Source organism: Hemiscyllium ocellatum, chromosome 2 (genome assembly GCF_020745735.1).
Source record: "Hemiscyllium ocellatum isolate sHemOce1 chromosome 2, sHemOce1.pat.X.cur, whole genome shotgun sequence".
In the NCBI taxonomy this organism is placed as follows: domain Eukaryota; kingdom Metazoa; phylum Chordata; class Chondrichthyes; order Orectolobiformes; family Hemiscylliidae; genus Hemiscyllium; species Hemiscyllium ocellatum.
Window position 1 is genome coordinate 26,804,799 of NC_083402.1, and position 27,481 is coordinate 26,832,279.

General features: G+C 42.5%; 1 protein-coding gene across 6 annotated transcripts in view; it reads left to right on the top strand.

Annotated features, from left to right (window-relative positions):
- The window catches only part of LOC132822044 (teneurin-3), an 822,914-nt gene that overhangs the window by 227,095 nt on the left and 568,338 nt on the right, over positions 1-27,481 (top strand). The window lies entirely within an intron of this gene.

A 27,481-nucleotide genomic window follows, 5' to 3' on the forward strand; every position in this document is an offset into this window, starting at 1 on the left:
TTCACTTTCACTTTTGTTTCTATCCACTTGTCTCCTGAGGGCAATGACTCATGCTCGCAGCAGACCACAAATTCTTCTGAGGAACCATCTCATGGGACCACTTGACTGTGGAAGGCTTACACAGCTAAACAAGTTGAATCCACTATAGAGTCATAGATGTCCATGATGGTCATCAAGTAATTATCTACTGCAGACCCATTTTACAGCTTTGTCACACTATCCAACGGTGTGCTCAAAGTGATCGTCTGAATGTTTCTTAAATGTTGCAATGGCTCCTGCCTCTACCACCCTTTGAGCAGCTAGTTTCACATACCCTACCACCCTGCGGGTAAAGAAATTCTTTCTTAAATCCCCTCTGCACTCCTGCCCTGTCCTTAAATCTTTGTCGCAAGTTGGGCAAGAGTTATCCCTGATGTATATTAAGACTAATGTTCATTTACAAAGAATGCCTTTAAGTAGCATTGATTAATGTTGCACTTATTGTCATACAGGACACTCGGTAGATAAATAATGCACAGTAAGTTCCAACAAACAGAATGAGATGGTAACCAGTGAGCCTGATGTCCACATGCATGTACCTTTCAGCAGAGGCCACTAGGGCAGCAGACTATCTTATGGCTGCCTTAGTGCCAGGCCAAAATATTGAGGCTCGAGGTGTGAAGGATTTGGGGGTTTTGGCAAGGTCCTAGGGAATGTTGCTTAACAAAGAGACCTTGGAGCGCTGGTTCATAGTTCCTTTAAAGTACATTTACAAGTAGACAGAATTGTGAAGAAGGCATTTGGTATGCTTTCCTTTGTTGGTCAGAGCATTGAGTATAGGAGTTGGGAGGTCATGTTGTGGCTGTACAGGACATTGGTTAGGCCACTTTTGGAATATTGTGTGCAATTCTGATCTCCCTCCTATCAGAAGGATGTTGGGAAGTTTGAAAGGGTTTTGAAAAGATTTACAAAGATGTTGCCATAGTTGGAGGATTTGAGTTATAGAGAAAGGATGAATAGGCTGTTTTCCCTAGGGCATTGAAGGCTCAGTGGTGACCTCATAGAGGTTTATAAAATCATGAGGGGCATGAATAGGATAAAAGGTGAAGTTTTTTTCCTGGGGTGGGAGAGTCCAGAACTAGAGGGCATAGGTTAGAGTGAGGGGGAAAGATATGGGCTACTTTTTCATGCAGAGGGTGGTGAATGGAATGAGCTGCCAGAGGACGTGGTGGAGGCTGGTACAATTGCAACATTTAAAAGGCATCAGGATGGGTATATGAAAAGCAAGGGTTCAGAGGGATATGGGCCAAGTGCTGGCAAATGGGACTAGAGGATATCTGGCCGGCATGGACGGGTTGGACCGAAGGGTCTGTTTCCCTGCTGTACATCTCTGTGACTCTTTAACTCTAAGTCAGGAATAGGCTTGGGGGTGGGGAGAGTCAGCTGGCAAGTAAGCCAGGTCAGATCTGAGGAATTCGGATGGGTCCTATACCTCTCTCCCAATTCCCATTCACCACACCCACCTCCCCTTTCCCCAAACCAAGAACTGTCTCCCACTCCAGGTATCATCTAATAGATCTCTCCCTCAAGGTCCCCAGCACCTCTCGTCATATCCACTTCCCCATTTTGTCCCTTCATGACATCCCCTGTATTTATCTCCACCTTGGCTTTGGCACTCAGCCTCCTAGGCCTGCTTGTGTTTCCAGTGATGTTCGCTGCTCCTAGTGGCCATTGCTGAGACCACAGAGCTGCTGAGCAAAACATCCCTCCGCAGCTCTCCTCCTGAGTGAGGTAGGTGTGGCTGTACTGCATCCTGCCCACTGATGCTCTGTGTTAAAGGCCTGATTCAGTCGAAATGTGCATGACCCTGCCACAAAACAATATTCACATTAATATTGTTTTCACCAAAATTGGACTGCTAGAGACGGGCCACCCACTCCCCTCACCATATTCAAGTTCCTCTTTCACCATCATCCAGCCCTTTGTTGTGCATTAGTAGCACAGGCCTGTCTGGAGGATCTGTATGTGTAATATGGTGGCAGTGCGGGGAAGTACAGGGGGACTTTGAATCGGAAATTCATATTTTGTACACTTTCAACCATTTATTCATGAGAGATCATAGAACATAAGTGAGTTTATAATGTGACCTGAAAGAATGTGATTTCATTTTAACTCCTCAATTGTGCAGCAAAGGTTGCTGTTTGTTGATTTATTATTCCCAGATTTGTCTCTTGCACTGTGGAAGAATTGGTGATGAGAACTTTACTTCACAGAGAAAATAGCTGAAAACTCATCTTACTGAACAGTTGCTTTATAAGGCTTCACAACTTGATAACTCTCAAATGCTTCCTGCTTTCTGTATCAGCACTTACTGAGGAACATAAGAAATAGGAGCAGGAGTAGGCCTCATGAACCAGCATCAGGAATCACTAAGAGTCTAGCTGATATCCTACCTCAGTTATACTTTGCTGCATACTACCCAAGATCATATGATGTACTTTAGTGTCCAAATATCTGTCAATCCCCGACTTTAATGTACACTATGACCGAGCATTTACTGATCTGTCCAGTTGAGAAATGAAGGAAGTCACAACCCTTTAAGCACAGAAATTTCTCCTCCAGGTCCTATGTTTCTGACCCTAATTTTATTTCTTTTTAATAAGTCCTATGTTAAAGGGGATGTGTTTGCAGTTATGTGTCTCTGTGTAGCAGTCTTAGTCCATCAGTTTTGCATGTGATATATTGAACCTTCACTATTGATTGTTGGCATTAGTTCAGTGAATGATATTGGTCAGAATGCCTTTGGTTCTCTCAAATAGCACCATGGGAACTTTTAAATTCAGTTGAACAAAGAGATGGGCTGTAGTTAATTCAAAAGATGCTCCCTACTTCCATACAAGTTCTTTCATTGTTTATTTGCTGCACTGGTACAGGCCAGCTGATGTGTCTGCCTCGATCATGCGTTTCATGGCTGCAACCATTAATCTCTCAGCATACAATATTGCAATTGATCTTGGGTTCTGGCAAAAATAGCAAATGTTACAGACGTGAATTCTGGTAACACTGTAGACAGAGGTAACAGCTGACACACTCACAACATCCTGTGCTGTTTTGATGTTGTCTTCGTGTGACCAAATCTCGGCAAAGTGATCAGTTTGCCACCCTTCCACTCCCGGCCAGAATCAACAACAGCCCTGACAAATAGGATGACCATGAAATCATCATTGGTTTCTGTGAAAGCATCTCTGGTTCACCAGTGTCCTTTAAGGGAGGGAATCTGGCAGCCTTACCTCACCTGCTCTACATGTGACTCTAGACCCACAGTAATGTGGGACACTCTGAATTGTCCTCCGAGCAACCCATTCAGTTCAAGAGCAATTCAGAATGGACAACAAGTGTTGCGACTAAAATATCACTCCCTCCCAATTCCTTGAAATTATAAGGAAAAGTATTGTTTTTAGTTTCAGTGTCAAATGAAAACTTCTTATCTGTTAATATTTCAGTCCTTCAGATTGCAGTTCACCAATTCCCTGATAAATGTTTTCAATGGATGTTTCTTGAAGCATAGCCAAGAAGATTAATCTTCAATCCCTGGAGACCCCAGGCTCATTCCTGAAGGGTCAGTAATCCACGTTCCTTCTCCTGTTTCCTTCTGCATGGACCTCCGAGATCCCTACGTGGCAATTCTGCCTGACAGTGGAAGGCAGGCGTGAATTCTGGGACCGACTGCACAGCTCCCAGGGAACATTGTTGGTAATGCTATATAGAGCTGTGGGTGTTCACTTTTAGAGTCATGCAGCACAGAAACAGACCCTTCGGTCCAAGCTGAATCTGCCCTGGTCCCATTTGCCAGCATTTGGCCTATATCTTTCGAAGGCCCTCATCTTCGTATACCCATCCAGATGCTTTTAAAATGTTGTATTTGTGCCCATCTCCACCACTTCCTCTGACAGGAAGTTTGTTCTACATGCGCAACACCCTCTGCATGAAAAAGTTACCCCTCAGGTTCTTTTTAAATCTTTCCCCTCTCAGCTTAAAGGTATTATTGCTTCAAAGTCTGCTTTTTTCATAATTCCTTGCAGAAATAATGATATGATATCTGGTGCCACTTGACTTAATTTGATGGTTCATGTTTTGAATAATGTTTCCCTTTCTCTTTTGGTAATTTTTGTCATTATTAGAAACATAAGCAAGTCTGCAAAGGAGCTTGTCATTAATAATGTAAGAATATAGTAAGCAGCCCATTTGTACAAAGACTTATTGTCTAATTTGTAATGTGACCCTTTCTGCCAGGATTTTTCTTTTAATTTTCCCTGCCCTCCATTCGGTTGAGCTAATTTTATTCCCGTCTGTGTAATTGTCCCTCCCCCAATTTTTATGAGCCATTGCCTTGTGTCAAAATGTCAAATGGGGCAAGGGTGTCAAAATGTCTCACATTGAGAATAAAACCAAGAATTGTGGATGCTGGAGATCTGAAACAGAAGTAGAAATTGCTGGAGAAGCTCAGCGGGTCTGGTGGCATCTGAGGAGAGAAAAAAAGTTAATGTTTTGATTGCAGTGTGCTGAGTTGTTTTCAAGTGGCTGGAAGTCATAGTAACAGAAATAAAAATATTAGAAAATGGTAAGATTGCTTCTGATAGCATCTGTAAAATTCAGCTGATCATGTAGAGCCGAGACAATTTCTCAGTAACTCAGTCTTGACAGAGGATCACCAAACTGGGAATGGAGACATTGCAGGAGAGTATCATTTCAACAGGCCCAAAACTTTATTGCACTTTGAAAGATTTATTGACTGAATTTTAGTTTCCCATGTCAGTGAGTTTGAGGGGAGTACAGGTCCCTGTAAAGTCCAAAAGGCATTGTGCCTACTAGCCTGCCTTCTTTGGGATGATTGAAACCTTGAAATGGGTAATTAATTCTGCCACTGGGTATTTTAGCCAAGAGTTGAAAATCCTTGCAATGCCCAAACTTTAGCAATTGGAACAAACGTGGGAGCTTGTTGGTTGATTGGGTCCATTCACCAACCCTGACAATCATTCTGTCCATTCCCTAGGTCACCCACCTCCTTCAATCATTCCTCCTTGCCTCTGGAATCCGGCCATCCACTCTCACATCTTTTTTGTAAACAGACATGGGCAATCATGTCTTCCACAATGTAACTGTCTCAAAGGCAGAGCCTCTGAGACATTCGATGTGCAGGACCTTTCTTGCCATCCTATGTCTATGCCTTGGTGCTTGTATGAAAGTTCTGGAGATCAGACACTGAGTCAAATGGCTTTGGCAATCTTCAGGAAACCAGCTGGCAGGATCTATCTTTTCCTACAGGGCCATGCAGATATTATGCTGACAGGTTTTTGGTCCAGGGTGCTCAACATCAAGACCTCCATGGGGGATGGTTGAGATAGCATGGTCCAGCTGGCTAGAGCATTCCTTTATAGAGTGGCGGACCCAGCCTTTGTAATGGCAAGCACGGAGAGAATCTCACACCAAGGGTCCGCACAGTACCTGACGCAGCTACACTCAAAAGACTATAAGACCGGAAGATATAGGAGCAAAATTAGGCCCTTCAGCCTTCGAAACTGCTCCACCATTTGGTCATGGCTGATATGTTTCTCAACCGCATTCTCCCCATAACCTTTAATCCCTTCACCAGTCAAGAACCTAGCTATCTCGGTTTTAAATACGCTCAGTGACTTTGGCCTCCACAGCCCTCTGTGGCAATAGGTTCCATGGATTTAGCACCATCTGGCTGAAAATCTTCCTCCTCATCTCAGTTCAAAAGGGTTCACTCTGAGTCTGTGTCCTCACATCCTAGTTTCTCCTGCTAGTGCCAACATCTTTTCCACGTCCACTCTGTCCAGGCCTCTCCGTATTCTGTAAGTTTCAGTGAGATCCCCTTCATCGAGTACAGACCCAGAGTCATCAGCCACTCCTCATATGACAAATCCTCCCTCCCTGGGATCACTCTTGTTAACAAAGTGGCCATCAGGATAACAGCTACATTGGGTGTGTCCTTCTCCCTCTCACCTGCAACTTATTCCATCCACTTGAGGAGGTCTGAGTCATCACCATGACAGAGGAGAGAGAAATGGGCCAGAGCTGCAATCCCCAGGGTTCCTACTACAGTGCTTCCACACACACAGTTCACATATTACCATGACTACTGACTGCTTCCAGTTATTAGTGCATGCTTTAGTTCCTCTGAACTAAATCCCAATACCTTTAGGTTGTCCGATCTGAAGGAGAAAGGGACAAAGAATTGATTGGTCCAGTTCCCAAAGAACCTGACCTTGTTCTTGCCAAGATCTACTTTGACTCCTGAGGCCAGTTCTAATTAGTCACTGACAAGAGAAGGAGGTAAATTAAGTCATTTTTTTACTGTTCTACTCTTGCAGCAGTAACTGAGGAAGTTTTTATTATCATATTTTCCTTTTCTCTTTTAAAGATGGGCAGCTGTGTGATTTTTTTCCAAACCCTATTTGTGATTTCATAAGGGTTAAACCAAAGTAAGGTTTATTCATAAATTTAATAACACATAAACACACACGCGCGCACACATCACCATACACACATACATGAATAACATCAGTAAAAGAAAAGTGGGACAAGTTAAAAATTACCTAAAATTAAAGATATTGATGTTAATTCATGTGAATTACTGAATTTAGAAAAATGAGCGGTGACCTTATTGAACTATGTAAGATTCTTAGGGAACTTTTCAGAACAAAGGCTGAGATGTTCATTCCTCCTACAGCCAAAAGATCCCTGCAATGTAGAAGGAGTCCAATTGGCCCATTGAGTCCACACTGACCCTCCGAAGAGCATCCCAATCACACCCACCTTCCTAACTCACCTTGTCTGAATATCCCAAGACATTGTGGGCAAATTAGTATGGCCAATCCACCTAATCTGCACATCATTGGACTGTGAAAGGAAATCAGAGTATCTGGTAAAAACCCGCACAAACATGGGAAGAATCTGCTAACTCCACAAAAACAGTCACCCGAGAGTGGAATCGGACCCACGTCCTTGTGCTGTGAGGCTAACCACTGTGCTACCGTGCTGACCAGAAGGCATAATCTCAGAATAAGGGTTAGCACATTGAGAAAGAGAGATGAGAAGAATTTTTTTTCAATCTCAGAGGATTTTGAACCTGTAGAATTATTTGCCACAGACGGCTCTCGACACTGGGTCATGAAGTATATTCAAGTCTAAGATGGACAGAGTTTAAACTAATGTCAAAACGTGTGGCGCTGGAAAAGCACAGCCAGTCAGGCAACATCCGAGGAGCAGGAGAGTCAACATTTCAAGCATAAGCTCTTCATCAGGAAGAGATTTTTAATTAGTCAGGGAATCCAAGGATTATATGGATCAGCCTGGTGAACCTCCTCTGAGCTGCCTCCAATGCCAGAATGTCTTTCCTTAGATAAGGAAGAGTGACCAGGAAACCATCATCCATTGCTGTAAAAACTCTTCTGGTCCATTAATATCATTCTGGAGATCTGCCATCATTTCCTGCTGTGCTCTCGACTCACAATAGTGTAGCTGCCTGTTCACTTTCCTTAAAGGGCTTGTAGAGATGAGCAACAAATGCTGGCATTGCTGATGGCACCTGCACACCTCGGAAAGACTGGATAGTCAAAAAAATAAAAGTGGCACACTTTGAAAATGTGAGGGCCCCCCCCACTTGATATTAATATGGTGGACTTCTCCATTCAAGAGAGTTCTAGCTTTGTGGTATTCTTTTCCCCAAACCAGATTATGGGCCATGGAATTAATTCAAGGCTGAAGCAGATTTTTGATCAACAAGAGACTCTGGGGAAAGACAGTAAATTGAAGTTGATTCCACAATCAGATAAGCACGATCTTATTAAACAGTGGAGCTTGGTGGGGGGTTGTGGGGGTTGGTGGGCAGAGGGGTAAACGGCCTATTCCTGCCTCTAGTTCTTATGTACAGTCCAAGGGCAAACTATTTCAAATGGACTTTTAAGGAAAGTGCAATAAAATGTAACATTTCTGTCCATAAAGCGTGTCCCACACTGACTTGCCTCAGTACAATTTCAGTTCTCTTGATGTCCACCATGTATAGTCCTGGTAAGGCATACAGACAGAGGGAATCTAAAATTTCCAGCCCCTTCATGTATTAAGGCAGGAAGACCTCAGAGAGCAACAGTTCCCCACTGTATCTCTGTGTCTCTCAGCACATAGTCCTGGAACTTAGAATATCACAGGCTATGCTATTTACCCAAGGACAACTCCCACATGAAGACCAGCAGGTTCAGGGCAGTCTAAATAGCAATTTTCTGTTCTTAATACCACCTATTGATTAAAACTGCAGTATGAGGTTTGTGGACAGCCCTTGGACCCAGTGGCAGATTTATTCCCCAAACCAGAATTTGGAGAGCATATTGATCATGTCAATGGATGGTATTCTGTCAGAGGCCTTCTCTTGGTCCAGGATGATAAGACAGCTGCTCATCACCTTGTCCTGCACATATCTTTGAAGCAGCGCAAGGTTCTCAGAGACAAACATAGTGTAGGTTTGATCAGGATGTATCACCAACTCTAGAGCAGTCTCGAGTCAATTAGCAGTGACCTTGAACAGAATTTTTGTTGTCCAGATACAGCAGTGAGTTAAGCTGCCAATATCTAATTTCATCCCTCTCCCCTTTGACCTTGTACATGAGGATGATGATGATGATGCTGATGATGCCTTTCCTCATGGATTGGGATATGCTGCTGGCCAGAAGCAGGCACTCACACACCTTCGGCAAAGACATAACTGATCAAAAGTCTCACAGAGACAAGGTGACCCTGGCCTGTAAGCCAGCATTGTCAGGGATTTTACCCTTCTCAAGCCCTTAGTGAGCTCATCCAGAGTTAGTGTCCCATCCTGCTCCTCATCATAGTCTTTAGGCTGAAACATTCTCAGAGGCCGCTGAGACAAAGAGCAAAGCTTACTGGCTGTTGTCTCTCAGAGATCCTCCTTGTCATTGAGCTGCAGGCAGAGCAGATTCCACGTGCATTTTTCGAGTTGGCACATCTCCCTCAGTTCCCCTCTTGCCTTTTGAATGTCATTGAGATTGACTTTCACCTTGATTGCCTCCCACCAGAGTCAACTACTATTTCGTTGTAAAAGATCAATTATCTTTAGTTGACCTAGAAAAATAATTTCAGGCTCTTCTGAAGTTGAAGAGATAACAATCAAAATCAAGGTGACCGTAATTATTTGTTCCATTGGATTTACTAGAAAAATGGTGTGGCTTCACTTATTAAGGGAGAACTGAATAGCCATCTCATTTTCTCAATAGCCCTTGTACTCTGAACCCTGTATATTCTTTTAACTCTTTTACACAACGCGGGGGCAAGAAAAGCTACTGTGCCAAGGACTGATGCAGCTTTAAGGCACATCCCTCCTGCTATTCATAAACAGCTAGTAGCACGCTGTCTGGCAATTCACAGTTTGTCAACAAAGATTTGTTCATTCTTACAAAGGCTTGATTTATTTTACTCTACCCTGACCTTCTTGTCAGCTTTAAATGTGAGTTAGAGACATCAAGCAGGTTGGAGCAGGCCCTTTCCTCACAGTTTTGTTAAAAATAACAAGTCAATCAAGAGAAACAATTAAAATCGTAATTAATTCACAGCCAACCCTTTGGAGGATGGTGGCAATGTTTCCAGAAAACACTGTACCGGAGCTTGGAATGAAAAGAACATATTCCTATTATTCTATCACTGATCCCTTAGGGACTGTTCCATTGTGAAGGGGTATGTGCATTCTCATCATTTGGAATCAACTGTGCAAGGCGCCAGCTTTTCTTGGATCGCTGTGTTCCAAATGTTTTTTTTTTATTTTGGCTTCATCGCTCCGCCAGAGTGATGTTATAATTTATCACTGTTTATTATTGTTGCTGCCAAAATTAGTGGGATATGGAGTAGACTCTGAGGTGGAGCAGATAATTCTTTCAAAAGCAAGCTGAGTAAGAATGTGCAAAAAATGCAATTGAATGTCGCAGGAATATGAGGTACAGGCTGGGAAAAGATACTGCATGGAATGGAAGCTCTTGAAGTCATTGAAATATCACAGTGCAATATTACTTTAATAATCTCCTGCGATTAGCATGTTCCATTTATTAGATTAGTCATCTACATGCCTCAGCTAGAAGGGACAAATTAATACCACTTGTAGAGGCATCTGTTTGGCATCTTTTTCTTCATGCTCCTGACCTTTGCCTTCACTGTAAATATGGAAGGAGTCTACTTGCACACTGGGTCAGATGTCAGGCTCTGGAATCTATCGAGACTGAAAGCGAAGATGAAAACACATCATGCCTTGATCAGTGCACTCCTTTACGTCAACTCTGCTGTGCTAATCGCCCAAATGGAAACTCTATAATAAAATCTCCTCCAACAGAAATTCCTGGACTGTTCCTCCCATGTCGGTAACACAGTCCTCCTCACAAGAAGCACCAAGAAAGCCATGGTCATGAGACAAAGGATGTCTGCCTCAACCACACTAAATAACACATTGCTGAGCTGATTCTCCAACTCTAGTTCATGGTTGGGGACAATATTTCTGTTAATCCAGAGCTTGGTACAAGTGTAGGGAAAGCAACCACTGAACCAGCAAGGGAATAATACAAGCTGGATCTGAAAACGAAGCCTGTTTTCTGAGCATCTTGTTACATGGCTTTGGAACATGGCTGACATACAGCAGTAAGGAGCTGAGTTAACTTATGCCTTTGCTGTCTACGATGCATATTGCAGTTTTTCCTGACAGAACAAACTCAAATTCAGATCTCCTAGATTGGTTGGCATTCCATGTTGATGATTATGTTGGCTCGGGTACATCAACAGGATGACAGATTATTGCATCTCAGTTAGGATTAGGTAACAAAAGCGAGATGTAACATTAGCTCCCAGACATCAGTTATCACATCTAGGAATCACGAGCTGACAACAAAGGAAACTGGCAACAACCCTATGGACTGGTGTCTGCCTTCACCATGGCCAGATGTTAGCGCTTAAGTTGAATGATGATTCCTCCACTCAAGCACCATAGCATTGATTTCCATGGGAAAATGATGTAAATATCGTGAAATACATCTTGCTACATTTCTACTGATTGCCTAACGATTAGGAGAGTACCAATATTAGTAATGGTGATGCCACCATTAGATGGAATTACTGACTTCGCTGGATTAGCTGGTGTAGTGCAATGGCCTTTTCAGTGTCCTCCTAATCCTCCTAATCCTACCCTCACTAGCTCTTTTTCTGGCTATATCATTAGTGCCAATATGTAACAAGATTTCTGGCTGTTCGCCCTCCCTTTTTAGAACCTTATACACCCGATCGGAGACATCCCGGACCCTGGCACCAGGGAGGCAACATACCTTCCGGGAATCCCGATCCTGACCACAAAATCTCCTGTCGATTCCCCTAACAGTCGAGTCCCCTACCATGAGTACTTTTCTATTCTGCCCCCTTCCCTTCTTTGCCACAGTGTCAGGCTCAGTGCCAGAGAACCGACTGCTATGGCTTTCCTCTGGTAGGTCATTCCCCCCCAGCAGTATCCAAAATGGTATACTTATTGCTGAGGGGAATGTCCACAGGGGATCTCTGCACTGTCTGTCTGTCCCCTTTCCTCCCCCTAACTGTAACCCATTTATCCTTGTCCTGAGCCTTAGGAGTGACCAACTCCTGGTAACTCCTCTCAATTACCCCCTCAGTTCCTTGGAATACGTCCTGGGAGGGTATTTGGGTGGATGGAGAAAGAAGAAAGGCATGATCACCCTATTGGGATTGTATTATCGACACCCCCCAATAGTTAGCAGGAAATTGAGAAACAAATTTGTAAGGAGATCTCAGTTACCTTTAAGAATAATAGGGTGGTTATGGTAGGAGGCTTTAACTTTCCAAGCATCAAATGGGACTGCCATAGTGTTAAGGGTTTAGATGGAGAGCAATTTGTTAAGTGTGTACAAGAAAATTTTCTGAATCAGTATATGGATGTTCCTACTAGAGATGGTGCAAAACCTGGCCTATTCTTGGGAAATGAAGTAGGGCAGGAGACAGGTGTCAGTGGGGGAACACTTTGGGGTCAGCGACCATAATTCTATTCATTTTAAAATAGTGATGGAAAAGGATAGACTAGATCTAAAAGTCAAAGTTCTAAATTGGAGAAATGCCAACTTTGACGGTATTCGGCAAGAACTTCCAAAGGTTAATTGGGGGCAGGTGTTCGCAGTTAAAGGGATGGTTGGAAAGTGGGAAGCCTTCAGAAATGAGATAGAGAGAGTCCAGAGACCATATATTCCTGTCAGGGTGAAAGGAAAGGCCAGTAGGTTTAGGTAAAGCTGGATGACTCGAGAAATTGAGATTTTGGTTAAGAAAAAGAAGGAAGCATATGTCAGGTACAGACATCAAAGATCGAGTGAATCCTTAGAAGAGTATAAATGCAGTAGAAGTACACTTAAGAGGGAAATCAGGAGGGTAAAGAGGGGATAGCTTTGGCAAATAGGGTTAAGGAGAATCCGAACGGATTCTATAAATATATTAAGGTCAAAATGGTGACTAGGGAGAGAATAGGGCCCCTCAAAGATCAGCAAGCCAACCTTTGTGTGGAGTCGCAGGGGATGGGGGAGATTCGGAATGAGTATTTTGCAAAAGTGTTTACTGTAGAGAAGGACATGAAAGATATGGAAAGTGGCGACATAGATGGTGACAGGATAGGGTAGTGAAGAAGGCGGGTAAAAAATGAGGTCTGCAGAAGGCAATCAGTATGGTTCCTTTATTAGTCAGAGCATTGAGTATAGGTGTTGGGAGGTCATGTTGCAGCTGTACAGGACATTGGAATATTGTGTGGAATTCTGGTCTCCCTCCTATAGGAAGGATATTGTAAAACTTGAAAACATTCAGAAAAGATTTACAAGGATGTTGCCAGGGTTGGAGGGCTTGAACTATAGGGAGACGCTGAGGAGGCTGGGGCTATTTACCCTGGAGCGTCGGAGGCTAAGGAGTGACCTTCCTGTGGTTAATTAAATCATGAGAGGCAATGATAGGGTAAATAGTGTATTTTCCCTGGGAGAGTCCATAACCAGAGGGCATAGGTTTAGGGTGGGAGAGGAAAGATTTAAAAGGGACTAAAGGGGCAACCTTTTCACACAGAGGGTGGTGCGTGTGTGGAATGAGCTGCCAGAGGAAATGACTGAGACTGGTTTGATGACAACATTAAAAAAAGCATCTGAATGGGTATGTGAACAGGGAGGATATGAGCCAAGTGTTGGCAAATGGGACTAGATTAATTTAGGATATCTGGTTGGCATGGGCGATTTGGACCGAAGGGTCTGTTTCCCTGCAGTACATCTCTATGACTCTATTAAGAAGATGTGGTCATATTACAAGTGTTTGGGTTGACCATGATTAGGCTATGATGAAACAAGCAGCTACTGCTGAAGCTTTGTACCTCCAATTTGTGAAAGTTAACAGTTAGTTTTTGGTGCAGAAGTTCCACTTTGTTCTTTAAAACAGTTACTTAGCTTCTTTATCTCATAATGGATAACGGCATTATTAATCAGTAATGCAGTAAACCATACAATCAGAAAGCAACTTGTTGATTGCTGATTTGTGTTAAAATAAAAACTGATCTTAATGACTTGCAGCAATTCCTGGCTACAAAGGTAAGCTTGCAGAGAGATCTGTGAATCCTATTGGAAAGTACAGAGAAGCGAACCTCAGGTAAAAAGAGTAAGATTGCCCTCCAAATTGATGCTGATCAGTTTGCCAACATTCTGCAGGTCAACCCCAGAGTTAAAGTGCAAATGTTCGATCTAGTATGATGTACCAGCTCCTGCTATGATGGCAAAAACGTTACAACCGAGTAGAAGTTGGCATGCCATACAGTGAGTACCATCTGTGCATGTGCAAGTAAGCCCAGTTAGGCATGCACAGAGTTCTCTTCTCATGGTAATCTTTGTGAGACTGGTTCAGAATTTCACTGTCACAGACAAGGCCATGTAAGCTGCTCTAATGTTCACTGCAGTTCCAACCTGTGTTGCAATGCACAGTTCAGCAGAGAATGTCTTCAATTGTCTAACCTCAAGAAGTGATCTTTGTAGCAAAGATACACAAATGAGTGTAAGTACTGTAATTACATTTCCCTGTAAATTATTTTGAAATATTTATTGCAAAATACATTATAATGTTGAATGGGTGTTTTCCAACTCTGTTTCTTGATCACTGGTCTACCCTAGATTTCCATAGACCTTCCCTCCCCAGTTTTCCATTGATCTTATGTACAAATTGCGATATCACAACTCAGCAGTGACAAGATTTTGAAAATGCTTCCGTGACTATGAAGTGTATTGGGATGTGAATAAGATTATGAAACGCATAATATAAATGCAAATCTTTCTTTCTTCATTCTCCAATATTGCTGTAAAAAGAAGCATGTTGTTAAATCATGTTGGCTTGGACTCAATCAGGACAAATGCAAGAATGTCAAAATCTCCAAATAACTTTCATAACAGTTTATGCTGCAAGGTAAAAAAGGTGAATTCAGATTGGCCAAGGCACCCCCAGCTCTCAGCTAATTCAGTCATGCTCAATCTCTTCAACCTTCTTGCTACTTTAGACAACATTTTTGCTTGAAATTTATCACTGCGTCATCTTTGGTGATTTTTCCCAAGTCTGTTGAGCATCTCTGTGTTTGTTATAGTTTTGCATCTCACTCCTAGCTCCAGCTTCACATGAACTGAACTTGATCTAACTCCATAAAAACCAAAGAACTGCAGATTGCTGGAAGCCAGATATTGCTGGAAAATCTGAGCAGGTTTGGCAGCATCTGTGGAGAGAAATTGAATGTAACATTTTGGGTCCAGTGACCCTTCCTCAGAACCAGTTCTGTAGAAGGGTCGCTGGACTTGAAACATTAACTCTGATTTCTCTCTGCTGATGCTGCCAGACCTGCTGAGATTTTCCAGCAATATCTGATTTCTTCTGTCTAACTCCAGTTTGACTCATGCACAAGAAATGCATTTGGCTTCATTTTCCTTATTTTTTTTAACTTACTCTTTCTATTTAAAATTAAAAGAGAAAATATTGCTTTGTGTAGTTTAGGCTTTTTTTCTTTTAGAAGTACATTTAAAATGTTCTAGCGCCTCATGTTCCTCAAATAACAATGTACAAGGCTCCTGATGTTGGTAAAGCACAGAAGAAATTAACTTTGGAAAAGCAAGCGAAAACCTCACTTAATTGATATTTATTTTAGATTAACTTACTTTTTTAAAAAAATATTTTTGCTCTGTTCTTGATTTTTTTCCAAAAAAACGTATGGCTTGCCCAACTGAAAGTTCCGAGTTTTAAATGCCAAGGTTGCTGTGGTGGTAACTGCTGCATTGGGGGGAGGTGAGGTGATAGCATGGGCCAATATGCAGAGCCCTAAACAACCCCAAAGGGAAATGGAAATGAAAGGAAACTTCTGTCTGTTCGGAATTGCGGCCAACAGCATTGTCAAACATTAAGTAAGGAAAGGCGTGAACATTTATTGTCATAAATGATATAGCACATTGACTGACCAGGAAAGGATTTGCAAAAATAATCATTGATATTTTGGATGCTTGTTGACATGAGGGAATACACCCTCCAAATTCCAGCACCACATGCTCCCACTTTCACTTGTGCCACATCTAACACAAATAATGTCTTTGCCACTGCCAGCCTGCAACAATGCCAAATACAAGCAAAGCAATCTGTTCATTTTTGCTGTTACTTTTTCATGTAACATGATTTTGGTAAGACATCATGAATTAAAGCTTTTCTGAGACAGCGCTGTTGCCCTGTAGCAGTTGAAAGCTTGAAATGGCAAATGTTGCAACCTGGAAAGGATTTTTAATTGCCATTGAAAGGATTTTTCTAAATGACTAGTCCTATTTTAAATGATCATGGGTACAACGGATTTGGTTCTGGGAATAAAACTCTTCCCATTTCACCAACCCTTCCAGGCTGAATATAGTGCAGACAGATAAATAGAAAAGCTTTTTATAAGCCAGCCTCACAAATGCACTCCAGCTCCGAACTTCAAGCTTGACTACACTAGAATGGTGTTTTTGTTGATTTTTCACACCAGCCATTAGCAAGAGGAGCCCTTGGGCAGTGAACTCATCACTTTATGGTTCGTAGTCAAGTACTGGCCTCTGTAACACTTTACAATTGAACTGAAGTATACAAATTGGCCCAGTGTTCGGATTAAATGTATCCTGCAAACAGTGAGGAGTAACTTAATTTCAGTTTAATTCACCCATTTGCCCTTTTTTGCTATTTGCTACAAATTTAATCAGAATTCAATTTACATGAGCAAATTGCAAATCCCAAGCCCACAGTTTGTATTTCCAATAGCTCTTGACTGTGGCAGGATCAGCCAGGTTGAGAAATTCCTGTCATTATCACTAGTATCACACACTGCCAGTTGACACACAGCTCTGGTCCACCAGGGTACAATGTGTGAACCACTGAGACAAAGCAGGGCTGATCCTTTAAGACCAATTCACTAGCCTGTCTGTCTGTTTCTACAAGTGCTTCCACTTTGCACTGTACCGCTCTCTGCTATATTTGTTCCTTGCTCAGTGCATTGAAACTGAATTTTAGCAATGTGTGAATGAGTGAATGATAATATAGGCTGAGAGAGATCTAAGTGGTCTCTCAGATCCACTCTTAGTGATTCTTCTAGTGTCTATATCAACAGCTACAGCAGAGCAAAAGTACAACAAATCATCTCTTCCCTCCTCATGCGAGATTGGGGTGCATTTATCTACTGGCTCAGCAATCAAGCATTCACAACACTGGTTGAGCATGAATCATCTTCGGGTCTATTTTCAATTATTGTTATCATTAGCACAATATTTATAATGTTTACATCCAGCAGAAGAACTTCTCTTTTGATTAACAGGAGGGAATATCATGTATGATTTAACATGCAGCACAGAATTTTCTCTGAGTGGGAGATATGTTGGAAAGTACAGGGGCTTGGAAATTGTGGGCCATCAACGAGATGGTGTGAGCTCCCTGCCTGGATTCATATTGATGCTGAATCCAGTGGTAAACTGTTGGAACAAGTCAGCAAAGCTAGCCAGCTCCTTCCTGGATTCTCAAGGCAATAGTGACTCCTGTTGGTGTGGAAGGACATTCTCCAGTGATTGGTGGCCTGAATAGAGTTGACTCAAGAGTAAGGGGCAGCTTCAAAAGTATCATGAACACAAGAAAGACATGAGGAAGAAGGTTAACTTTATCGCAACTCAAATCCCACCAGGTTTTGCTCTGTCAGCCTACAATGCATCCTCACCCCAGCTTGCTGAGAGAAGGTTATGGAGGAGTAGGGAAGGTTACAGAGGAATTGAAGGATGGCAGGATTTAAAAGAACACGTAGGACATTTTCTGCTGCTAGAGACTGTGGTAATTTGACAAGAGAATGTGCATGCAAGTAGAAAGTCCAACAAAAGACTTCAGAGAAGTAAGAGACAAAATGAGGTCTGGGATAAAGATCTCACTCACCAGCTTCAGTGTTGTTTAGTTCCTACATTGCACAAAAGCTCACGTTCGCAAAGATTTGCCAGTATAAATAAAAACTTCTCTTCAGTCAGACATCAGTTATGTTCATTTTCAAAGACAGTTCTGTGAAATTTGATTGTGGGCAGGGTGAAGCAGGCAACAATGAGAATGCAACCCTCTACATGTCTCTCCCCATTTTAATTTATTTTGAAGTCAGTCCCATAAAATTGAAGAGATTTAAAATGAGGCACCAATTCATTGTGAGTCACATTCCACAATCACAGCAGGGAATTGTGTTTTATTTATGCCAATAGCACAAGATCACAACGCAAATACTGTAACAGGCAGGTAAAATGTAGGGGCCTCCACTGTCACATATACCACTGTCTTCCAGCACTTTTACACATTGTGTTCTGCTTGTTCTCTTTAATGCCAAGTGCACATTTAGCATTTTAGCCTTGGGCTCAGCAGCATAGATCTTATCTTTGTGCCCTGCATGGCTCACTGATTAAAGTGGTTCAAATAACCCCTTGGAGAAGTGATGAAAGGTTTCTTCAAAGCCCTGAGGTTAACGCTGAGGCAGCTAGTCATGGGTTAACTCTGTGGAAGAAGCAAATTGCAACCCAGCAAAGTCAAACCTCCCTGCTTTCGTTGCCCGTCTCTGTGATGCACCCCTTTTCTTGCTGCAAATATAGTTATACCTACAAACATCAAGACAGTACAAAGATGTGCAGGTTAGGTGGACTAGCCATGCTAAATTGCCCATAGTGTCTAAGGATGTGCAGGCTAGGTGGCTTAGCCATGGGAAATGCAGGGTTACCGGAATAGGATAGGGGGTGGGTCTGGGAGGGTGCTGTTCATACGGTCGGTGTGGACCCATTGGGCCAAATGGCCTGCTTCCACACTGTCGGGAGTTTATAATCAAAGAATTGTTATTGTACAGAAAGAGGGTCACTTCTGCATCAGCTCTCCAAGTGAACAGATCACATATGCCATTTTCCTGCATTCTTCCAGGTTACCCTGCACACTGGTCCTTTTCAAATAAACATCCTTTGACTACGCGCTCCCATTGCAATCTCAGGCACTGCACTCACGGCCCTAACCACTCATGGTGTGAAAATGTTTTTTCCTCATCTCACTTTTGCTCCCTCTATTAATAATTACTTTAATTGTGTGTAATCTCAACCCTTTACGAGTGGGATGTTATTACTTTAGAAAATGCAGCACAAGTACTGATTGGTATGTCCTTTTGTAGATAACTGTGCTTCCTCAAAGTCAATAGGCTTCAAGACGGGTAAGATTGAGCTGCATATTTACAGAAATTAGCAGGGTACTTGATAATGCATGATGAGGTAGCATTGCTATGTAGGTGGAGAGGTAATGCCACTTGCTTCATAATTCAGAGGGTCAGTCGAACGCTTTCATGACATGGGATCAAAACATGGCACATAAAATTTAAATTCAGTTTTCACATCTACAGTATAAGCAATAGTAACAGCTATCATCAATTTATCAAAAACAAATTTCTAGTTCTCCAAAGTTGCCAACAGAAAGAAATCTACCATCCTTGCCCAGTCTGGCTCCAGGTTTCACAGCAATACGGTTGATCTTTTAACTGCTGTCAGAAGTAGCCCTGGCAAGTAACTAGGAAGAGCCAACAAATGCCTGTCGTACCCACATCCCATGAAAGAATTTTTTAAAAAATCTACAGCAAGCCAGTTGTCCTGTGTCAGTAAAGTGTATCATGAGAGGTAAATAACTAGTGGTGGTTTAACCTGAGTGTCACCACGTGTCAGGTGAGGGGAGAGATCAAGGATGTGGGACCTTTGTGTTGACCTCAGCCAATGTGGAAACTGAATTCATGCTGTTGGCATCACTGTGCACTGCAAACCAGCCATCCAGCCAACTGAGCGAACCCCCACCCCCACCCCCGACCCATACCCTTCTGCAATAAAGATGAGCAGACCAAGTATAAAGGATTAAAACAAAATCACTTATTCGTGCTGTGAAACCTTCCTATTTCTTTGGGTTAAAGACCAAATACTTAATTTCTAGGTCCACCAACTTTCCTCATTTTAGTTCATTCCAAGAATCCTTCAGCTGCTAGCAACCTTTTCAAAGAGCCTAAACTCGCTCTCTTTCATTTTTTTTGGCCTTATGTAGATGTTTACCTTTCATACTTGGGCGAAAGCAACATTTTTTTTCCCAATCTGGTTCTTGTTACTCTCAAATATCATCTTCTTCAGTTCTTTGCCTGAGGGCAGGTCTGACCCGCAGTGCCATAATCTCCATCACAGGTAAGGTGAGGAGGCAGCTCCTAAATCTACCCCAGATGGAATGGGGATCGAACCAAATGTTTTCTGTTTTACAAAAATATTAACAAGTGCTCTAAACCATTTCAAACTGGATATGAGAGAAAATGCAGTGGAATATAACCATTCTGGATTGAGAATGCTGGTGTAACTTCAAATGCCTGTCTTGGACCTGTATCCCGTGTTACCTTTGCTTAATAAAAATGTGTCTATCTCAGATTTAAATGTAATAATTCAATTAACATTGATCACCATTTGAGGAAGAGAGTTCCAAATCTCCAGTACCCTTGGTGTGTTGAACATCTAACATCTAAAATCTCTCTTGAATTGTCTGATCCTAGTTAGACTATGGGAAAATCGACGTTTTGGGCAAACGCCCTTCATCAGGAAGAGTCAATTTTCCTGCTCCTCGGATGCTGCCTGACTTGCTGTGCTTTTCCAGCACCACTCGGATCTAAACTCTGATTTCCAGCATCTGCAGTTCTCACTTTTGCCTAATTCAACAATGCTCTCTGGTTGTAGTACCTTCAAACAGTGGAAATAATGTAACTTTATCTACCCTGTCTTTCCCTCATAATATCCTGAAGACCTTGATTAAGTCCCCCCCAACCTTCTAGCTTCTAGAGAATAGAGGCCTAATTTGTTTAATCTCTCCTCGTAACCTAAACCCTTATGTCCGGGTATCATCCTTGTTAATCTGCGTTGAACTCCCTCCAAGGGCCAGATATTTCCTCCCACAGTCCAAAGATGTACAGGTTAGGTGAATTGGCCATTCTAAATTGTCCATAGTGTTACACACTAACCTAGTGTTTGGTGCATTAGTCAGAGGGGGGCGGGTGGGTTGCTCTTCGGACGGTCAGTGTGGACTTGTTAGGCCAAAAGGCCTGTTTCCACACCGTAGGGGATCTAATCTAAAATGTATTTAAGCTTTTGTATTTTCGGCCTGACGGAAGCAATTATAACCAGGGTGGGAGGGGTCTTTAATTATGTTGGCTGCTTTCCGGAGTCAGAGAAAAATGTTGATGGAGTCAATAGACCAAGCCGTGATACATCTTGATAGGATCCTTTCAATGGTCCATCTATAAAATTGGTAAGAGTCTTCACAGTTGTGCCAAATTTCATTAGCCTCAGGAGGTAGTAGGAGCATTGTTGTGCTTTCTTGACTGTAGCATCAACATGGGTGGCTCAGGACAGATTGTTGGTGATCATCACTCCTAGGAACATGATGTTCTGGACTATCTCTGTCTTAGCATCATTGATATAGACAAGGGTATGCCTATCATCTTGCTTCCTGAAGTCATTGACCAGCTCTTTTGTTTTGCTGATGTTGAGGGAGACATTGTTTCTTTGGTACCACACCACCAAGCACTCAATCTCTTTCCTTTATTCTGTCTCATTATTGTTTGAGATCTGGCCTACAACGATGGTGTCATCAGTGAATATGTAGATGCTTTTGAGTGCATATTGTAGCCATGATAGTGGTGGCAAAAACTCCAATTTAGTTCCCTCGCACTCTCAAATAGAATGGTGATTATTTCATTTTCTTAAACTGTGAAATTTGCTGAAAAACTGAGCTCTTGTTTTGTTAACTTGGGGGTGGCAGGAGTTGCATTGACAACACATGTTCAGTTACCAAGTCTTTACCAAATAATTTAGTGGCAAGTCAAAGATAAACCAAGATTTACATAAGACACCTAAAGCATTTACACAGCTAACACATTGACAGATCAGTCATCAGCATTGCCATGAGACATAACCAAGTTCTCAATTTTATACTGTTTATACAGAGGAACCTTGATTATCCAAATGTAAATTTTCTGAATTTGGGATTATCCAAAGAAGCTCTCAGGGTCCCGATAGAAACATTACATCAAAAAGCAGTTTCAACACTGTTTGCATCTTTTGTTTACATAGGGAAATGTTGCCAAGAACAGTCCCGGACATTGATGGGAGCTGAGGCACCGTCTCCAAATGACTGACCACCTGCCATCTCTCTCTCCCCACACTTTCCCTGGGGTTCTACATAGGGGTGTACCCTAAACCCCCCTTCCCCAGATAATTTCTCCAACATTGCCCTGTACAGTTCAAAGGTGGAACCTCTCAAAAAGTTGCAATAAAAACTTGTATGTGTGACTCTGAGTGTGTGTGTATGTGTGTGTGTCTGGGCACAGCCGGGTAGGTTGGGGGGCAGAGGTGCAGACGGGTGGGTAGAGGGTGGGTTGGGGAGTGGAGGAGCACGGGGGCATGGACAGGAGGGGGGAGAGGATGGTGGGTGGGGCGGACGGGGGCAGGGTTGGATGAGATTAGGGGACGGATGGGGGTGGAGGTGGAATGGACAGATGGCAATGTTGGTTGGGGTTGGGGGGCGCGGATAGCAGGTGGTGTTGGTTGGGGTTGCGGGGGAAGAATGAGGGCAGGGGTGGGGGCAGATGGGGGAACGGTGGGGGCTTGTGCGTGATGTGCTGCTGTTCAGTCTCCTGAACAGGGAACGGACATAGCAAATCCTCGCTATGTCAGTCCCATTAAACTGATTGGGAGCGGAGCGGTGAGGCTTCAGCAATGCTGCAGGTCCCTTACACGCAAGTGTGTGTCTGCTCAGAAACAAACCCTGAGACAGAGAGAGGGAGCAAGGAAGGCAGAGCGAGGAAAAAGGCAACTTCAGAAAACTCCGAGCCCCTGAGGAGAGGCATTGGATCAATTAACCGAATAATCAATTGTCCGAATGAAATAGTGCCCGCCCATCTTGTTCAGATAATCTGTACATGTTGCAACAGATCTCTTCCATAGCATCTTGTGTCAATTTTAGTTCTACAGTACGGTAACTATGTTTTTATTGTTATTGCTTCTAGCTGCTGGAAAATAGGATTGGCAGACACATTTCACAAAGTCAATACATTGTTGTTCTCCGTGTGTCAGTATTACCATTCAAACAATGATCACCCCTCCATTCCTTCAACAGATCACATCAGAGCAGATGTTATAATTTGTAACTGGAGTTTGAATTTTTACCAACCCAAGGAGGAAACCGAAAGGTCCAATTGGCTTGTTGAGGTCAGAATTTGAGGTCAGACGATCATTGAGTTTTGGTTGCAAGCACCTTTAAACAGACCATTTTGATTTTTTTCTGAGCCACACAGCTGTCTTGAGAGTCCGTTCTTTCAGGAGCAAGTCTCCTCTCATTCTTGTTGTGAAATTAAGGGGCAAGAACGTTTGAGCTGAGCACGCAGCATTAAATGAGGAAGGAGAAACAAAACAGGTAGACAACTGGATTTTGTTTCAGATGCTTTATTGACATTTTTACATCGTGACTTGCTGCTAATTGCACCTGTTTCCAGGCTGTGAAAACAATTAAGTTGTTTTACATGAGCAAGGGCACTAATAGACACCTTTTAAAGGCTTTCAAATATTCAAAAATAATTTACTGCACAAATGACTGCTGTACATCAACATAACTATCGAATCATTCTGTAGATTTTTTTACAGTATTTTTAAAATCTGGTTAACCTCAGATAATTCAGACTCCACTGATTAGAAATGCATGTTGTTTTTAAAGATCTGTTTTTAGCTGTATAAATAGAACCGCACCATGTTAGCATTTTCAAATATATCCCACAAATATGTTTTAATGCAAGAGAAACAATTATTCTAAAATTCTGCCGGTGGCACTGGCCAATGAAAGATTTTATGTTTGACAAAATGCAAATGAGTTTGAGCAGCGACCTGAAGCATAAAATCAATTTGTAAAACTGGCATAATTTTGTGCTTGGAATGATTATTGCACCCAAAACGGAAACTCTACCCCTTAATATATAAATTCAATTAATCGCACTACGCATTTTAAAATTCTGGGAGTTGGGAGTTTATGAAAGTCTATTCCTTTTCCTCTATGCTTTATGTTCTGTCAAACAAAAGGATTTTTAACTTCTTTTTAATTATACAATAAAGCCATTGTTTAATCACGCACTGTCTTTGGGAGCTATACAACATAAAGTGCTTTAGTGTGGAGCAGCAGATCACAGAGGAGAACTTTAGCTGACTCTTAACAGAGGAAGGATGATCATGAACAGTAAGCATTGTTTCATTAAACCTCAGTTTGCATATTATGCTCTGAATTTCACCACTATTAAACATAGTTGACCAACACACAGAGTTTGTTTTTATCTTGGTTCCTTTTCCCAACTTAGTCAGATATGTCCTCAGAAGCTAATTATAGAGAATCACATCTAATATAAACTATATCACACTTTAAAACTGAGAGTTCCTTACTCGCCACAAAATTACTTGTTTCCCTTCCTTACTGAAACCCTTTAATTTTATGGCATTAAAAATTGTGATTTTAAAAATATTGGCAAATTATGCTTCATTTTGTTGCCAAACAGTGACATGTGCTAATGTCTTCCACATGTTTTCACTGGGGATCTAATTTTGTGGGAGGTTTTGTTTTGCTTAAGGGGAAAAAAAATGGAATGGTTTTCCTTGGAGGAAAAGAAATCTGGTTGCACAGCGCGTAGGAATTCAGGAAGACGCCCTGTTCAGATGGTGGCACTATGGAAGCCTTGGCTGCTCCAGGCCTGGTAAGGAATTGTGGAGCAGTCAAAATTCGGAATGCTCAAGTGGTTGGAACTGGAAGAGCAGAGAGACCATAGAGGGTTGGCAGGCTGAAGGATCTCAAAGCAAATGTGGCCATTTATAACACAAAACATTGCTTAACTGGAGGACAACACATATCAGCACACCCAAAGCGAATGGGTGTACAGGCATACAAGCAGAGAGTTTGTTGGACTCAAGGTTATTGAAGGTGGAAGGCTGACCTGGAATAGACATCTCTGGAAATGGAATTGGATGAAGGAGTGTTTCAGCAGCAGATGTGCAGAGGCTGGGGTGCAGGTAGGTTCAAATGTGTCACATGCTGCCCCAGTTATCATGAGGAGTGGAGTTGACTTGGTGGACAATCTGCTGCCTGTATTGTCATTTGTGCAGTACCATATATGTCACTGGCTGAGATTAGTGAGTCCCACGCAGACCCTTGAGCAAGTTTGCAACTTCCTGATCACTGCTGGTTATAACGCTCATTCACTGCTTCTCTACTCAGGGAATGCATAGTTTTTTTTTCTACTTATTTTATAGAGTATACATCTCTCTCTCTATATATATATATGCTTTTGTGTACCCTGAATACCATTTTATTATTCATTCATTCATAGGCTGTGGCCTTCACTGGTGAGGCCAGCATTTATTGCCCATCCTTATTTGCGCAGATTATGAGTCAACCACACTGCTGTGGGTCTGGAGTCACATGTAGACCAGACAGGTAAGGACAGCAGTTTCCTTCCCTCAATAGGATATCAGTGAACCAGATGGGTTTTTCCTGTCAATGGATTGGCAATGGATTCATGATCATCATTAGACTCCTAATTCCAGATTTATTGTTGAATTCTAATTCCACCAGCTGGCATGGCAGGATTTGAACCAAGCCCCCTGAATATTACATGGGTCTATGGACTAATTGTCTCGCGATAATACTACTGCGCCATTTCCATCCCAGATGCCAAAGCAGAGTGTATGAAATATTGCAAAAAATGTCAAAATAGGATTTGATGGGAAGAAGTGACTTTCCTGTATCTAAGTGCCCACAACAAAAGGATGCAACCTTAACATTGAGCTAGTCAGCGTGCAATGATATTAGGATGCAATTCTTCTCACAAAGGATACTGCAAATCCATATGGATCAATACTGAACCAAAGCAGGCAAATTCAAAGCAGGCACACTCTGATTGAATGGTGGACCATACTCAAGGGACTGAATAGCTTCCTATGTTCCTCATCCTCAAAGACATAACATATCAAAATTAATGTAAATGTAATTATTGTTTAGATAGTCCATTGGGCCTGTACAAAAAAGGTGAATTTACTTCAGAAAGGCTCTAAGCACATCCAGCCACCCAGCATTGAATGTGTTCACCTGTTTAATATGGACAAGCGTAATGTGTGTAAGTGTGGAACAAGATACGCAAGTGAGCAATCTGCCATCCTTGGATATTTTTGATGGTTTTAACCATGGCAATCGTAAGCAATCTGCAGAAGGTAGACTGGGATATGAAGGATAACACACACTCTCCTAATTTGTGCAGTGTTATAGAGGTGATGAAAGGCAAGAAATGAGGTCAGAAGCTCGTCTCTGGAGCAAAGGTTGCAAACACTTTGCCTTAATCTCAGACTGTTGCCAGGGAGAAAGATTTTTCTTCTTACATCATAGCTACAATAAAGGAACGTGTCATTTCCTGTTCAGTTTGTCAAAATATGCAGCCCTGATGCGGTCTCAAAAAAATCATAGATTGCTTACATCCTATACAGCCCATCAACTCTGTCCTAGCTCTCTACAAAGAGCAACTTAGTTAGTCCCAATCTGCAGCCCTTTCCCTGTAACCCCTGCGTTCTCTTTTCATCTTCTAGCGCTTATCCAATTCCGTTTTCAAAAGCGTGATCTCAGGCAGTTTATTCCAGATTGTACGTACATACCGTGTTACAAAAAAATCCATATGTCACCAATTGCTCTTTTGTCAGTCACCTTAAATCTGTGACCTCGAGCTGTCAATCCCTCCACCAATGCAAACAATTTCTGTGTATCCACTTTGTCTTGTCCCCTTGTGATTTTGAGCACCTCTCTCAACTCACTTCTCAGCCTTCCCTATTGAAGGGGAAAAACCCTAGAGGTCTTTAAAATACTCACAGGATTGGAATGCTTTTTTTAGTTCTGGGAACATTCATGTGAATCTTTTCTGCATCCTCACTGAATCCTTTGCATCTCAACTGATTTGAACACAGTGGCTAGTATTTAATGGAAGTGACAAGGTCACCAGCTGGCTGGAGTGCCAGCAAAGGATTTGTCTACCTCCTTTTGGCAAGGCCCATTGTATTATGTGTTACTGAGGCACTGGGCAGTGATGGTCCTTCCTTGGATCAAAGACCCCAGGAGCAGACGTTCTCTTTCTATTAGTAGCTCAGAGTCCAGTGTCTACATTGCATGGCAGCGTCACAGGGTGGCTAGTAGTTTCTGCTGGCATTACACCCAGTTGAGGACTTGGATATCGGCAGAAGTGGGTGTAGGTGGATTAGATTAGATTAGATTACTTACAGTGTGGAAACAGGGCCTTCGGCCCAACAAGTCCACACCGACCCACCAAAGCGTAACCCACCCAGACCCATTCTCCTACATTTATCCCTTCACCAACACTACGGGCAATTTAGCATGGCCAATTCACTTAACCTGCACATTTTTGGATTGTGGGAGGAAACCGGAGCACCCGGAGGAAACCCACGCAGACACGGGGAGAATGTGCAAACTCCACACAGTCGCCTGAGGCAGGAATTGAACCCAGGTCTCTGGCGCTGTGAAGCAGCAGTGCTAACCACTGTGTGGGAATGGGCATTGCGAGGTGGCAGTCACTGTGGGGAGGGAGAGGACAGTTGAAAGCAGTGGGGATCAGAGTGGTTTCTAGTGGACCCTCTCTTCGTTTTGTTTGATCTCTTGATCAGCAGCAGCTGCCTGACAACAAGTATCCTCTCCTCCCTTTCACCATTAATCCCTCTTCACCACCTTGCCCAGCCCCCACCCTGGAAAGCCAACACATGAAGACAGTGTGACC